A 13,112-nucleotide genomic window follows, 5' to 3' on the forward strand; every position below is an offset into this window, starting at 1 on the left:
CCACTAAATTGGGTTTGCCACAGCGTTAAATTCAGGTCTTACTCTACATTAAGTTCCAACTTTAGAGTCCACGAGCAACACAATATAGCATAGTCTAATTTTTCTGTTGAAGTTCACAAGGGGAAAATGCAATATAGTCTTCACTCTTTAATAGACAGCTGTATCATGATTGATCATTCCTGGTCAGGGATAAGCGGAAGTATTATATAAAGCAAAAATGACATCTTACTATAGGAATATTTTAATTCCATGATATATGGTTAAATAATAAAGCTAAATATTGCAAAAAAGATAAGAAATAATTGTTTCTGTGTTAGTATTCTCTAACAATGATAAATATCATAACAGGTGATATATATTAAAACAATATTTATCATTGTTAGAGAATACTAACACAGAAACAATTATTTCTTATCTTTTTTGCAATATTTAGCTTTATTATTTAACCATATATCATGGAATATGATAAATATCACCTGTTATGATATTTATCATTGTTAGAGAATACTAACAATTTTGGTAAATATCACAACAGGTGATATTTATCAAAATTGCTTGTCTGCAGTTGTTAAAACATTGAGGAGTTACTAGCTGTTTTTTATCATGAAAAAGCTACTTACAAAACTAACTGCTAGTCAAATTGAAACCTGTCTCTGTTTATTATGCAGTAGGACCACTAAATCTTATTCATGAACCAATGTAAAGTATAAACTACGAATGTGAAACACTGAAAGTCTGTGGACAATTCTCTTTTCCTCCTATGTACCACTGACATGACTTGTTCATTTCTTGATTGATAGCAAAAATTATTGTTTCTGATTTCATACTTAAAATATCAAAGGCAATGAGTGAAACTCTAGAATATTCTGATTCTCCCAAGGCCAGAATAATAATGAAGACCCAAAGTGAATTTGAATGAGGAGGTAACAACATTAGCCACACCTAAGAAATGGCATGGCAACTATTTTATATTGAAGAGTGGTCTTACAATTTTAACTTATTTTGGGCATAGGAAAAAAGATAGATGTCAAAGGTAATGAAATGATGCAGTTTAAAACACTATTTCTATTGTCCAGTTGTAGATTTAATTTTATATGCAAAAGTTGCTACTCTTTAAGTTTAATATCTCTTATAGTATGCAGGCTACTTATATTAGAATCAAAGGGTAGTGGACAAAAGAGAGCAGCTTGATACACACATAGATACCTGGGCTCCACCTGAGGCACACTTCTGAATCAGAATATTGAAGGTGTCCTCCACAGCCTCTTCCCTCCATCATGGCTACTGGAAGTGATCCAAGCATGATTCACATTAAGAATTAGCTTGTTTTTCTGAGCCTTACCACCTGCCATCTAGTTTAAGGTGTGACCCCTGCAATTCTGGTTTCTTTTTTGAGGGCTTGTCTTTCCCAGGATGACTGAGAATAAAACTTTTCATTCTCTTCGGGGTAAATCTCAGGACTGTGAACCCATCACAATAATATCAGAACATAATACATAACCTGGTACAGTCATGATTTTCAGACCGGCATAACATTAGCACTTAGTCAGGGAATCTCAGTTCCAGGTTGACCTGCATAGAAAGCCGGGCCAAGTGTTACTACATCTTTCCCCAAAACCGTGCTAGTTGTACATTCCATACTTAGACTTCTTTGGATAATACCCATTACTCTGAACAAATAAAAACAAACTATATTTCATAGGCAGAATGTCATGATAACCCATTAAAATAAAAATTCTTTCTCATTATATAAAAATCAGCAGATGCATCTCAGACTCAACCATACATAATTTATATCATCAAAAGAACACAAAAATGGGGATTTTGCCATTTTCCACATGAATAAAGGATAGAACTTGCTTTATATTTCTGAAAATAAATAGAACATTTTGAAATGATTTTTTCCTACATTAATGTCTCTTCTAAAGGTAATTCATACTTTTACTTCTTAGGTGAGAGAAAACTTATAGCCTAGAAATGAGAGTTTGTACTGATTACACTCTTCAGGGTTGATATAAATGGATAGAGTTAGTTTCCATTAAAAGAAGACTTGTACATAATATGTATTTCAAAATACATATATGCAATCTTTATAGAATTAAGGTATGTACTCTTTTTAATTTAAAGATTTGCATTCTTTTCTTATTCTCCTTTCCTGCATCAGCACCTCTAATTTCATTAAGCATGACCAAAGATGATTATAACAGCTTTATGCATATTCATTTTTCATTTAAGAAGTGTTTAATAGACCTTCACTATATCTCCACTAGTGCTAGATTAACTGTAATAAAAATGGCATGTCCTAAATTTCAAAGAAGTAATAATCAATATTTCTGGTATTCTTTGAGCAGCTTTGGTGTACAACTCAGGAGCTACTCTTTCAGCTAATACAATATTTAAATAAACTATTTACAAATTTAATATAAAAATTTAGTGTTTCAGCATTTCATTTGTCTAATAAGTACTGCATCATTTATAGACCTCATAAAAACCTATGCCTTTGAAATTAAAATTAAAATACAGAATTATTCACTAAATTACAACCTTTAAATTAGAAATTCAGAATAAATCTGTTAGCTACACAAATGTACAAAATTTCCTTGAACATTAATTGTACTTAAAATGCAAAATATACACAGATTGCTCCTGTAAATCATGTAAAACACATTAGTTCTAATGTTATTATTTAATTTATAATTTCTATATTTATTATAAATATTGACTTAAAATATGTATACTACAATGCAAATAATTATCATCCCAATCTATGGAAATGAGAACTTTCTATGCCAATGTATTGAGATTTTATTTAAATCATTAATTCTGATCACATCACAGTATTTGTGGTTTCTTTGTCTGTAACTCTATGGGTACATACCCAATCCATTTCTGTTATACAAACTAAGTCTCTAAAATTTTTAAAAAGTTTGTGCCCTAGGGTAAGCCCTATTATTACCTAATTCTTCCATCTGTACTCAAAAACATCTGAACTCCCGCTAAAATTTTTGCCACCTCCCTTTACTTTTTTATTTGAGTTTCTTTAGTTCTCTTAATACATTTGTGTCTTCTCACGTCTGTACAGATTCATTAGTGCCGTTTGACAGAGTTCTTCATATTATTATTATATAGTCTGTCGATCTTCATCTCCCTCATTTGAATGTTCACAGTTCTGCAATGTTTTTGTTTGTTTTATTGTTTTTGCTTGTTTTCTTTTTTACCACATTTTCCCTATTTGATAGGGCCAAAACTCACGTAGTTATTAAAATGACATCAGCCTGAATTATTTTTACTTCACATAGCTGTGTCTGTTTCTGTTGACATATTTGTCATGCTAATAACAAATGTAACCAAGTAAATTAGCAGTATCATTATAGGAATAGTGTACTATAATAAAGGAAGTCTGACTCTCCATAGAATATATACTACTAGCAGCTCATACAAACTTAGATGGGGAAGTACAATCAGTTTAGTGTAGCTTAAGAATAGGCATCTAGCAGACAGTAAACAAGAATATGATTCAAAAGATAAATTGGGGCTATATAAAGTGGAATCCAGTTGACTGGGAAATTATAGGTGTTTTCCTGGAAAACTGAACTACCCAAATAAGGCAAAGTATCATGAATTTGTAGTGGCCCAGGTAAATGCAAATATCTCCAGCGGTACTTACTTTCCCTCAGAATTCTATGGACATTATTGACAGTTGGAGTAACCCAGGTTAAGCATTTTGCTGTCTGAAGACAATGACAGCACAGACAAAAGGCATGATAATACTGTCATGTGGTGGTACATGCAAGTATGCTGATTAGGAAAGAAAATGAAGATAGGGCGTAACTACTGAGAAAAAAAAGAGTGGTTAAGAGACTCAGTGGTCTCCACGGGATCAAAGAAAATGCATGATAGAAGTAACAGGGAGGTAACCAGGAAAACAGGAAGTTGCATCCAGAAAGAAGAATCTCTGAACTTACTATTACGGAAACGGGTTTCTGTGACGCCAAGTTTTAAAGTATAGCTTTGGCAGAAGTGGGAAACTAAAAAGGGTGGATATAAAGGTTCCTGGAGTTAGCAAGTTCAGGAATCTGATGAGCTAGCTTGTCGAGGGAGTACTGACACTAGATTCCAGTCATCCATAATTATCTAGAAGTTCCTTGTAAATGAGAGTGGCTGGGAGTTTAAGTAGATAAAAACAACTCTGGTAAGCAGAGAGTTCAGCCCAATTTCATAAGCCTCCAGGGAACAAGGATTTTTACATGAGGGTAAAGAAGTAATAGTTGAGGAGCAGCAGTGGGAGAAAGGAAGGATAAATCCTCCCTTGCTATTCTGAAATAGATCCACTGGAAAGTAATGTCTTTAGGTCTTTAGTGGAGATTCAAGTTTCCCAAAAGTGGAAACAGCATTCAGGAAACGGATTATGAAAAAATCCAGCTTGCTTACTCTCAAACAGGGATTACAGAGAACAAAGCAGAAAGATTTTGGAAAGAAAGGAGCTTTGGGAGAATGAGTTTGGGTTGAAAAAAATACAAAGTGCATGAAGATTATTACCTAGGAAAGAGGGCATGACAAGATATATCTATATCAGGGTCAATAATTATAAATAACAGGTCTTCTAGAGTTAACTGGCTGCAAGCTTTCTAAATAATTGATCCTGGGAGTCCATTGTTAGGTATGTTATTGGTAGCTAGATCTTCCAAAGCTTAGGGGAGCTTTACTAGATGGTTAGGTAGTCAGCAGCAGAGGAACTAGGGTTATGGCCTTGTCTCTAGAATCTGGGAAGGGCTGGTAAAAATTGTTGTGATCTATTTATTAATGTATTATTTCTCTGTTTTGGTCACAATTGTTACTTAATTTTTTTTTAATTTTAGTGTGTTTACAACTGGCTGTGTCTAGGAAGGATTATATGTATGCTACATTATGTAGATATATATTTTAATTAATCATCCCTTTGCTTTTGATAATGAACTCACTTCCTACTTCTTGCTATTATAAAATACACAAGTATTATTACACATAGTTATGTATATCACACATCATTATTTTCTTAAGATAAATTCTTTCAATTAAGAATACCAGGAAAAATAATATAATTGAATTGTCTGCAACACACAGGCCAAATGCTTGAGGTGAACAGTACCCCATTTACCCTGAGGTGATTATTATGATTGTATGCTTGTATCAAAAATACCTTATGTATCCCATAAATTCATATACTTGATATGTACCTACAAATCTTTTTAAAGTATACAAACATTACTAAGACTCCAAATTAATTTTCTGAGTTTTTCTCACTTTTTAATAATAGTTTCTTTAGAGGATAGCTTTCTCAAATACTGGCTTTTATAACTTTAAATAATCTTTGATCATTTGAAACCTTAAAAATACATAGTTATTTTACTTTATACTTTTTTATTGATTAACGACATTTATCATATCCTTATATGTTTATTTGATATATGTGATTTGCTTGTTCAGGTTCTGTGCCCCAGTGTTTTTTGATGTTCATATTTTGTATGTGTATGTCAATTAATAGGAGATGATTACATATTAATTTTGCTAAACTGTCAAATATCTGGCATATGATTTTTCAGTTTTAATTGACTTTTACATTGTGTTATAATATTTTAAATGTATAGTTTAGGTTATACATGCATGCACATGTACATACATGTAGACATATTTATCACATGCATATATACATTTTTTTTTAACTTGGCATGAGATATTTTCAGGTCTTATTTTCTGAACTATTAAACAAATCACATGTACTATATTTTAGACTAAATTTTGTTATAATTATTTGAAATAGTAAACATTTTATTATTTCTAGTAAATGGTCGATTTAGTTATAGCTGTTATTTAATTAGCTTAATCATTTTCTTTTGAAAGAAATGACTAAAATCTCTAATTAGCTATTTACAAATTTTACTGATACCCTTTGCATGAATCTCATACTAAAAAAAAATCAGGCTACTAATTTCTTTCTTTTAATAAAAATGGTATGTATGTGTTATACACTCATATATTCTTTTTTATTATTGCATTTTAGGTTTTGGGGTACATGTGCAGAACATGCAAGATAGTTGCATAGGTACACACGTGGCAGTGTGATTTGCTGTCTTCCTCCCCTTAACCCACATCTGGCATTTTTCCTCATGCTATCCCTCCCCAGCTGAAAAAAATTTTTGCAGTTTACCCATCTGACACTCATATATTCTTATTTGAAAATGAAATCTGATTTGTGGGAATCAAGAGTACATGAGAATGAGATTTACAGCTTTTTTACGCCCATTTTGTCTCACAAGTCAACTATTACAATAGAGAAAAGTAATCATCATGGCCTATTTTCTGAACTATTAGAAGAATTATCAGCCTAATTTTGCAGTGACACTTATTTGACATTTTTATTCAATATTATACTATTATCTAGAACTAAAAGTCAAAAATCAAACCTGGATGAGTTTTTCTGGTTCAAAGAAAATTCAAAGGTGCTAAAATTACTCTGAATGTTGTTTTTATTTAAGAGCTCAATGAATAGGAGAAATATGTAAATTATGGTTATTTTTAGTATTCTCTTTTTTTATAAAATTCAAGAATATAAATAGGTTATGTTCGCTATATAAAATATTTAATAAAAATCTGTTGTCTCATTGTAAATATCAACTAAGATTTTTAAAACAAAGATTATCAAATAGTCAATAAGTTTACATGTACAAGTAATATGAAAGAAATTACCATTTTCTGTTGGCATTTCAGTTACCTTAGTCAACAAGAAAAACAACCTATATAAATTGTTAATATTTTAAAATGTAAAGCATCAAGCAGATAGGTTACAACATTTAGGAACGAGAGCAAACCTGTTCATTGGCATTTTAGCTATAGTTTGCTTCAGAATATTTTTGCTTATTTTACATAATCTTAAATGCCTGAGTCTTATTAAAAGACTAAAAGTCTTAGTTAATTAAATTACTATTACTCTGATGACAATGGTAATTAGGTTAATATACAAATAATTAGGTAGGTTTTTTTGAAGGGCACACTTTAGGAATAATATTATATTTGAGATCAGAATGGACATTTTAAATGAGGAACATCACTCACCGGTTGGCCAACAACTGAAGCCATCATTGCACCTACAGGTCTTGGATTTTATCCTGATTTATACTATTTTACTCTACATTATTACTCTATTATATTATTTCCCTCAAAGATTGTTTTTAGTCAGAATTAAGGAAAACTATAACTAGTGCTATCTATTTTGTTAGAAAAAATTCTCTATTTTTTTCTTAAGAATGATGTATCTCAAATGTTACTTTTCTATGATGTCTTCTAGGCAGGTTAAGTTGTTTTGATAGCCTTCATATCTCCTCCTTTTATTTTATGTACATAAATATGTATTTTTATTAAAAGAATTACAAGACCTTTCTTAACCTTTAATGCTAGGACTATGTTTTATTTATTCTCATAGCACTAATGATGTGATTGAAAAGTAACACTCAGCCGAGTAAATGCATGGGGGGTCTCTGCATTCCTTCCTCCCTTTCTTCCTCTTCCTTCTATTATTCTTTTCTTAAAACTTATTTCCACAGCTTAAATAATTTTATCTCTTTGTGAAAATCACATCCTTTGTAAAATTATCTTCATGATTATATTATGAAGATGGCTTGTATGTAGTCCATTCCAAGTCCTTATATTTTGGCCTCAAATCTCTGTCACCAGTTCCCTCATCCTCACAGTTCACTCAAAAATCTTTTTATTTCACTGATGCAGAGGAACAAAGGAAGCAACAAGAAATTTTCCACTAGCTTCAAGCAAAATAACTAAAAGGAAGAACTTCCTTTACTGCAAAGAATCTGTTTATTCTACTCTCCTAATTAAGATCAACATCTACACATGTGCCAGAGATCCCATTCATCCTGGCCTACTCAAAGATAGATATTATTCAAGCAGCTCACTCCTCTCGAGAAATATCAGATGTTCTGTCTTTGAGTGGGGCGAATTACTCTTGTCAGTATATAAATATTCTTTAATGTCTTACATATTAAAATTGTCTTTTTTTTGACCCCACTTTCCATTTAGTTGTTGGCCTATTGCTGTATTATTGGCAAAACAACTCACTCACAAAGCAGTCTGTACTTCCCATCTTCAGTTTTACTGTGGTAGGCAGAATTCTAAGAAAACCCCCAAAAGTTCACTGTCCTCCTCATGTATACAACCTCTATAATCCCTGGGACTACAATTAGGAGGAATTTATTTCTGTGATTAGGTTTTGTTATGTGGCACAACCTTAAAATAGGGAAATCATCCAAGAGAAAAAGTCAGAAATTCAAAGTCTGAGAGATTTTACGTGAGGGAGATTTTTCATTGCTGGATTTGAAAATGGACAAAACCACATGCTAAGAAACGTGAGTCACCTCCATAAAGTGAGAGTAGTTGCCAGCTGACAGCCAGCAAGGAAACAGGGACCTCCTATAACGACAAGGAAGTGAATGTTGCCACAACCATGTGAGCTTAAAAGAAGACCACAAGCTCCAGATAAGAACACAGTGGCTGACAGTCCTGCTGTGCCAGACTTCTGACCTAGACTCTGAGCCAATAAAAAGGGGTTGTGTTTTAATCATGAAGTTTCTGGTAGTTTATTTCACAGTACTGGAAAATTAATACACTTCCCATTCTCCACTGACCCATTCCTAATGGTATTTAGCACCACTATTCCAATAAAGCAGATCATCAATGATTTCCTTATTGATAAATTTTGATGAACAATATTTGATTCCGTTTACCCAGACCATCAGTAGTATCTCACCATAATGGTCACTTCCTTCTTCTCCATTAAGCCTCCGTGGTACACCATTCTTTCAGCTTTCTTCTTATCTTGACTGGCCTTTTTCTGGCTCTATCATACTCTCTTAGCTTGGTTTCTGAGACACCACTTCCTTCCTCTAGCCTTTCCTCCTACTTTTCTGATGCTCCTTTCAATCTCCTTTCCTGGTCCCCCACCCGCGCCCCCCCCCATTATCTTTTCTGTCTCTCAAATTGAATACTCTGGGCTTCACCCTCAGAACTCTCTTTCTGCTCCCACCCTGGCTTATCTTATCAGGTTTCATGGCTTTAAGTACCAACTACATGTTAATAACTCCAAAGTTTTTATTTAGTCTGGTCTTTTGAAATCTAAGCTCATAATATGTAATTACCTACTTGATGTTTCCTCTGGAATGCTTAAAAGCCAAATCAAGTGTACCATGTTCCAGCTGAAATCCCAATTATTCCCTGCCAAAATGGATTCTCCACAGTCTTCCTCATCCAGTGAAAGCCAGTTCATCCTTCTAGGAACCTAAATTCCTAACCTTAGAAGTTTGGCTTATTTTCACTCATAGCACTCATACATCCTTCCATATATTTGATCACTCAGTAAGTTCCTTTAGAGCATACACTCAAAACATATCCAGAATCTATTTCTCAATACTTCCACCACTAACCACCTGTTCCAACCCATGAGAGCCTCTTTCCTGGATGATCTCATTGCTTCAGATCTCTTTGAAACTACCACCACCACCAGATAATTAGGAATAACTGCTTTTTAAAAGTACTAAACAAAAACAGATTTCATAACGTCTTCGACAAAACCTTCCAGTGGCTTCCCATTCCACTCAGATTTGAAGTTTTTAAAATGCCCTCCAAAGTTCTTGATGATCTGGCCCTGAGTTGCCTTTCTGATTTTGTCTTACTATTTTTTTCTTAGTTCATTCCACTTCAGCAACATGTTTTTCTTGTTCTTTCTCCAGCATGGTAAGCCCATGTCTGTACCATTCTCCAGCATGGTAAGCCGCATGAGCCTTGGAATTACTGTTTTCTCTGCCTGGGGAGGATGGTTTGTTTTGTTTTAAGATATCTTCATTGTTCAATTCCTAATGTATTTCTGTCACACTACAGATCTCTTAAAAGAGAAGCCTTCTCTAATCACATAAGTCATATGGTTCTGTTCTGCCTTCCCCATCACTATCCCTTCATTTAGCTGTCCAGTTGATTTTTTTTCTATAAAATGTATCACCATTTGACAAATTCTATATGTACCTTTAAAAATAGTTTAAAATTTGTTTCTCCACATGAGAATGTATGTTGTATGAGGGCAGGCTCATTTTATTTACTCTTAGTTCTCCTACACCTCAAAAATTGTCTTGTACATAGTTAAAATTCCTATATTGAATGTATGAATGAATGAATGCCTTACAGATGATGTTCAAACTAACTAAATAGTTCAAAAATTCCTGTGATATTTCATATAGCTGATGTCAAATAATGTTTTAAAAATATGTCCCCTAGCACAGTGAGCTCATTAACACTTCAACTTTCCTCCATCTCAACAATCTGAGTAGTTTAAGAGAAATGTTGGTATATTTAATAAGTTCAGTATGTTTTGGTAACTAGAGCACTGTTTTTCTCCCAGAGTTTTAGGTTCATGTTAGAAGGGGTACAACTATAACTGCTTCCAAAAGTTCAAAAGTTGTGGTGTGTTTCAAGCTAGATTTTATATATATATACATCCCTTAAATTCCATAATAATTTAAATCTTAATTTATTGAACAATGATTTTTATAAGGTGTTATGGTTGGCAATGAATGAGAAGAGGGCAAAACAGTAACAACTGCAAAACAAATGCAATTATCTATATTTTGTTATTCAAAATAATACTCAGTGCCTAACAGAAGAATTTACCAATATGTTCTATAATTTTCTTATAAACTAAAAATAAGACCTAAAGGCTTGACTGGACTCAAATCTTTTTTGGCTAGAATACTCTAACTCGGTGATGTTGTATACCTGATTTTGTACCATGATAGGAAGCATATACCTCCTAGAAACATGATCATCAGTAATGCTAAGAGTTTTTATTCAGCAAATATGTTGTCAGCCAGATCTCTTACTTGTTCCATGCCTAATGAACAATAGTAAGAAAACATTGAAAAGATTTTTACTCCCTGAAAAAATTTTTCGTCCTAACTGATTGAGCAATTATCACAACTTGCTCTTGATCCACTGCTGATCCACGAGAGAAAAACAAAAAAAAATTATTATTCTCTCAGGTATAATCATTAACCAAATGACCACTTATATTAATTTAAATGCTTTTGAGAACATTAAAATTTTTGATAAAGTGGTTGATTAAATGTAATAGAAAAAGAAAGTTATGTGAATGAATCATATTTAAATTTTTTAAATGATGTTTCCAGAGGCAATACATTTTTATTTAAAGGTTTTTTTGGTATATGATTCAATGCATGTTGTTTTGTCTCTGACTAAGACAGAGCTTCCTGTTAAGTCAAAGTCATGCATACATTTTCTCATATTCTTAATATATTCCTAAAAATTCGAGGAAGCAAATATGATTGATTTTATGTATCTTGCTTACAAACATACACATACAATAACTCCTGAAAATATAGACAAAATAAAAGAATTTGATAGAATAATAATATGAATAATGGAATTTTTAAAATATTAGGCCCTATATGTCTGGTAATTAATGAAAACAGAATATCTCAAAGCAAAACATAATATCATTGTATCACCTAATATATACTATACTTGAGTGATTTTATTTCCAATTTCCATATTAATAAAGTAATAATAAAGAAATCAGAATTTGGAGAATGATTACAGTAAATAATACTTTGATTTACTAGTGATTAAATGGGTATTCTGTTTGAATACCTTTGTCATTGACTACTAATTAATTTTACAGAACCTGACACAGGATCAACTACTTTTCCCAAGAAATCTACAAAATAATATTAACTATACTTGCTATTTTCTCTATTTAATAATTGAATTAAATGGATAACATTCAATTTGGAATTAGTCTTATGATAAAGTTGTTAAAGGAACAATGTATCTATTATTAATTTCAAACTGTTTAATTGTCTTTTCCCCACGTCTTCACCCCATCTCCACATTCAAAGTTTAAAAATGGTAAACATAAGGAAACTTGTTTATTCTTCTTAGAAATAAAATAATCACAAGTTAATCAATGTTTTATTTTATTTTGTTTTTTTCAGACAGAGTCTTGCTGTGTCACCCATGCTGGATTGCAGTGGTGCAACCTCGGCTCACTGCAAACTTCATCCCCTAGATTCAAGTGATTACCTAGCCTCAGCCTCCCAAATAGATGGGATTACAGGCATGCACCACCACACACAGCTAATTTTTGTATTTTTAGTAGAGACGGGGTTTCTCTGTGTTGGCCAGACTGGTCTTGAACTCCTGACCTCAAGTGATCTCCCAAAGTTCTGGACTACAGACACTAGTCATGGTGCCCATGCACAGATTAATCAAAATTTGCAGTACCATTTAAACCTAGTATGTTAACAATATTAAAATTCTTGTGAAATTGCACTAAAACTATAAACTCAGACTGCTGTAGGCATTATAAATTATGGACAGGTATATGGCCAAATATTTTAAAGGACACATAGTTCTTATGTCTTGATTCAGTAATTTCAGACATCATATTAAGGAAAAATTTTAAATAGCAAAAGTTTGTTTATGGAAGATACTGATTACAGTGTCATTTAAATAACATACATATGCAAATTAAATTTCCATTACTAAGTATATGATCAATAGAGTTTTTTGTTGTCCCAGAACAATATTTATATTAAGCTTTTTTTCATATGCTTATTGGCCACATATATGTTTTCTTTTGAGAGTATCTGTTCATGTATTTTGGCTACTTTTTAATGGGTGCATTGTTTGTCTTTTTCTTGTAAATTTGTCTAAGTTTCTTATAGTTGCTAGATATTAGTCCTTTTTCAGATATATAGTTAGCAAATATTTTCTCCCATTCTGTAGGATGCCTGTTGATAGTTTCTTTTGCTGTGTAGAAGCTCTGTAATTAGTTAGAACCCATTTGTCAATTTTTGCTTTTGTTGTGATTTGTCATGAAAACTACCTATATAGTTATATATGAGAAATAGTATCATGTTTTTATTAGTTAGTTTTGCTTTTAAGAAATGTCAGTAGTCAATAACTCTCTCTGTCAGTTGTTTCATAATATTTTATTTTGGCTAGAATTATTGCCCATATTGATTTTATTTATTGTCCATAGGAAAGAAGACACAAAT

This window comes from Callithrix jacchus, chromosome 9 (assembly GCF_049354715.1).
Source record: "Callithrix jacchus isolate 240 chromosome 9, calJac240_pri, whole genome shotgun sequence".
NCBI classification, from domain to species: Eukaryota; Metazoa; Chordata; class Mammalia; order Primates; family Cebidae; genus Callithrix; species Callithrix jacchus.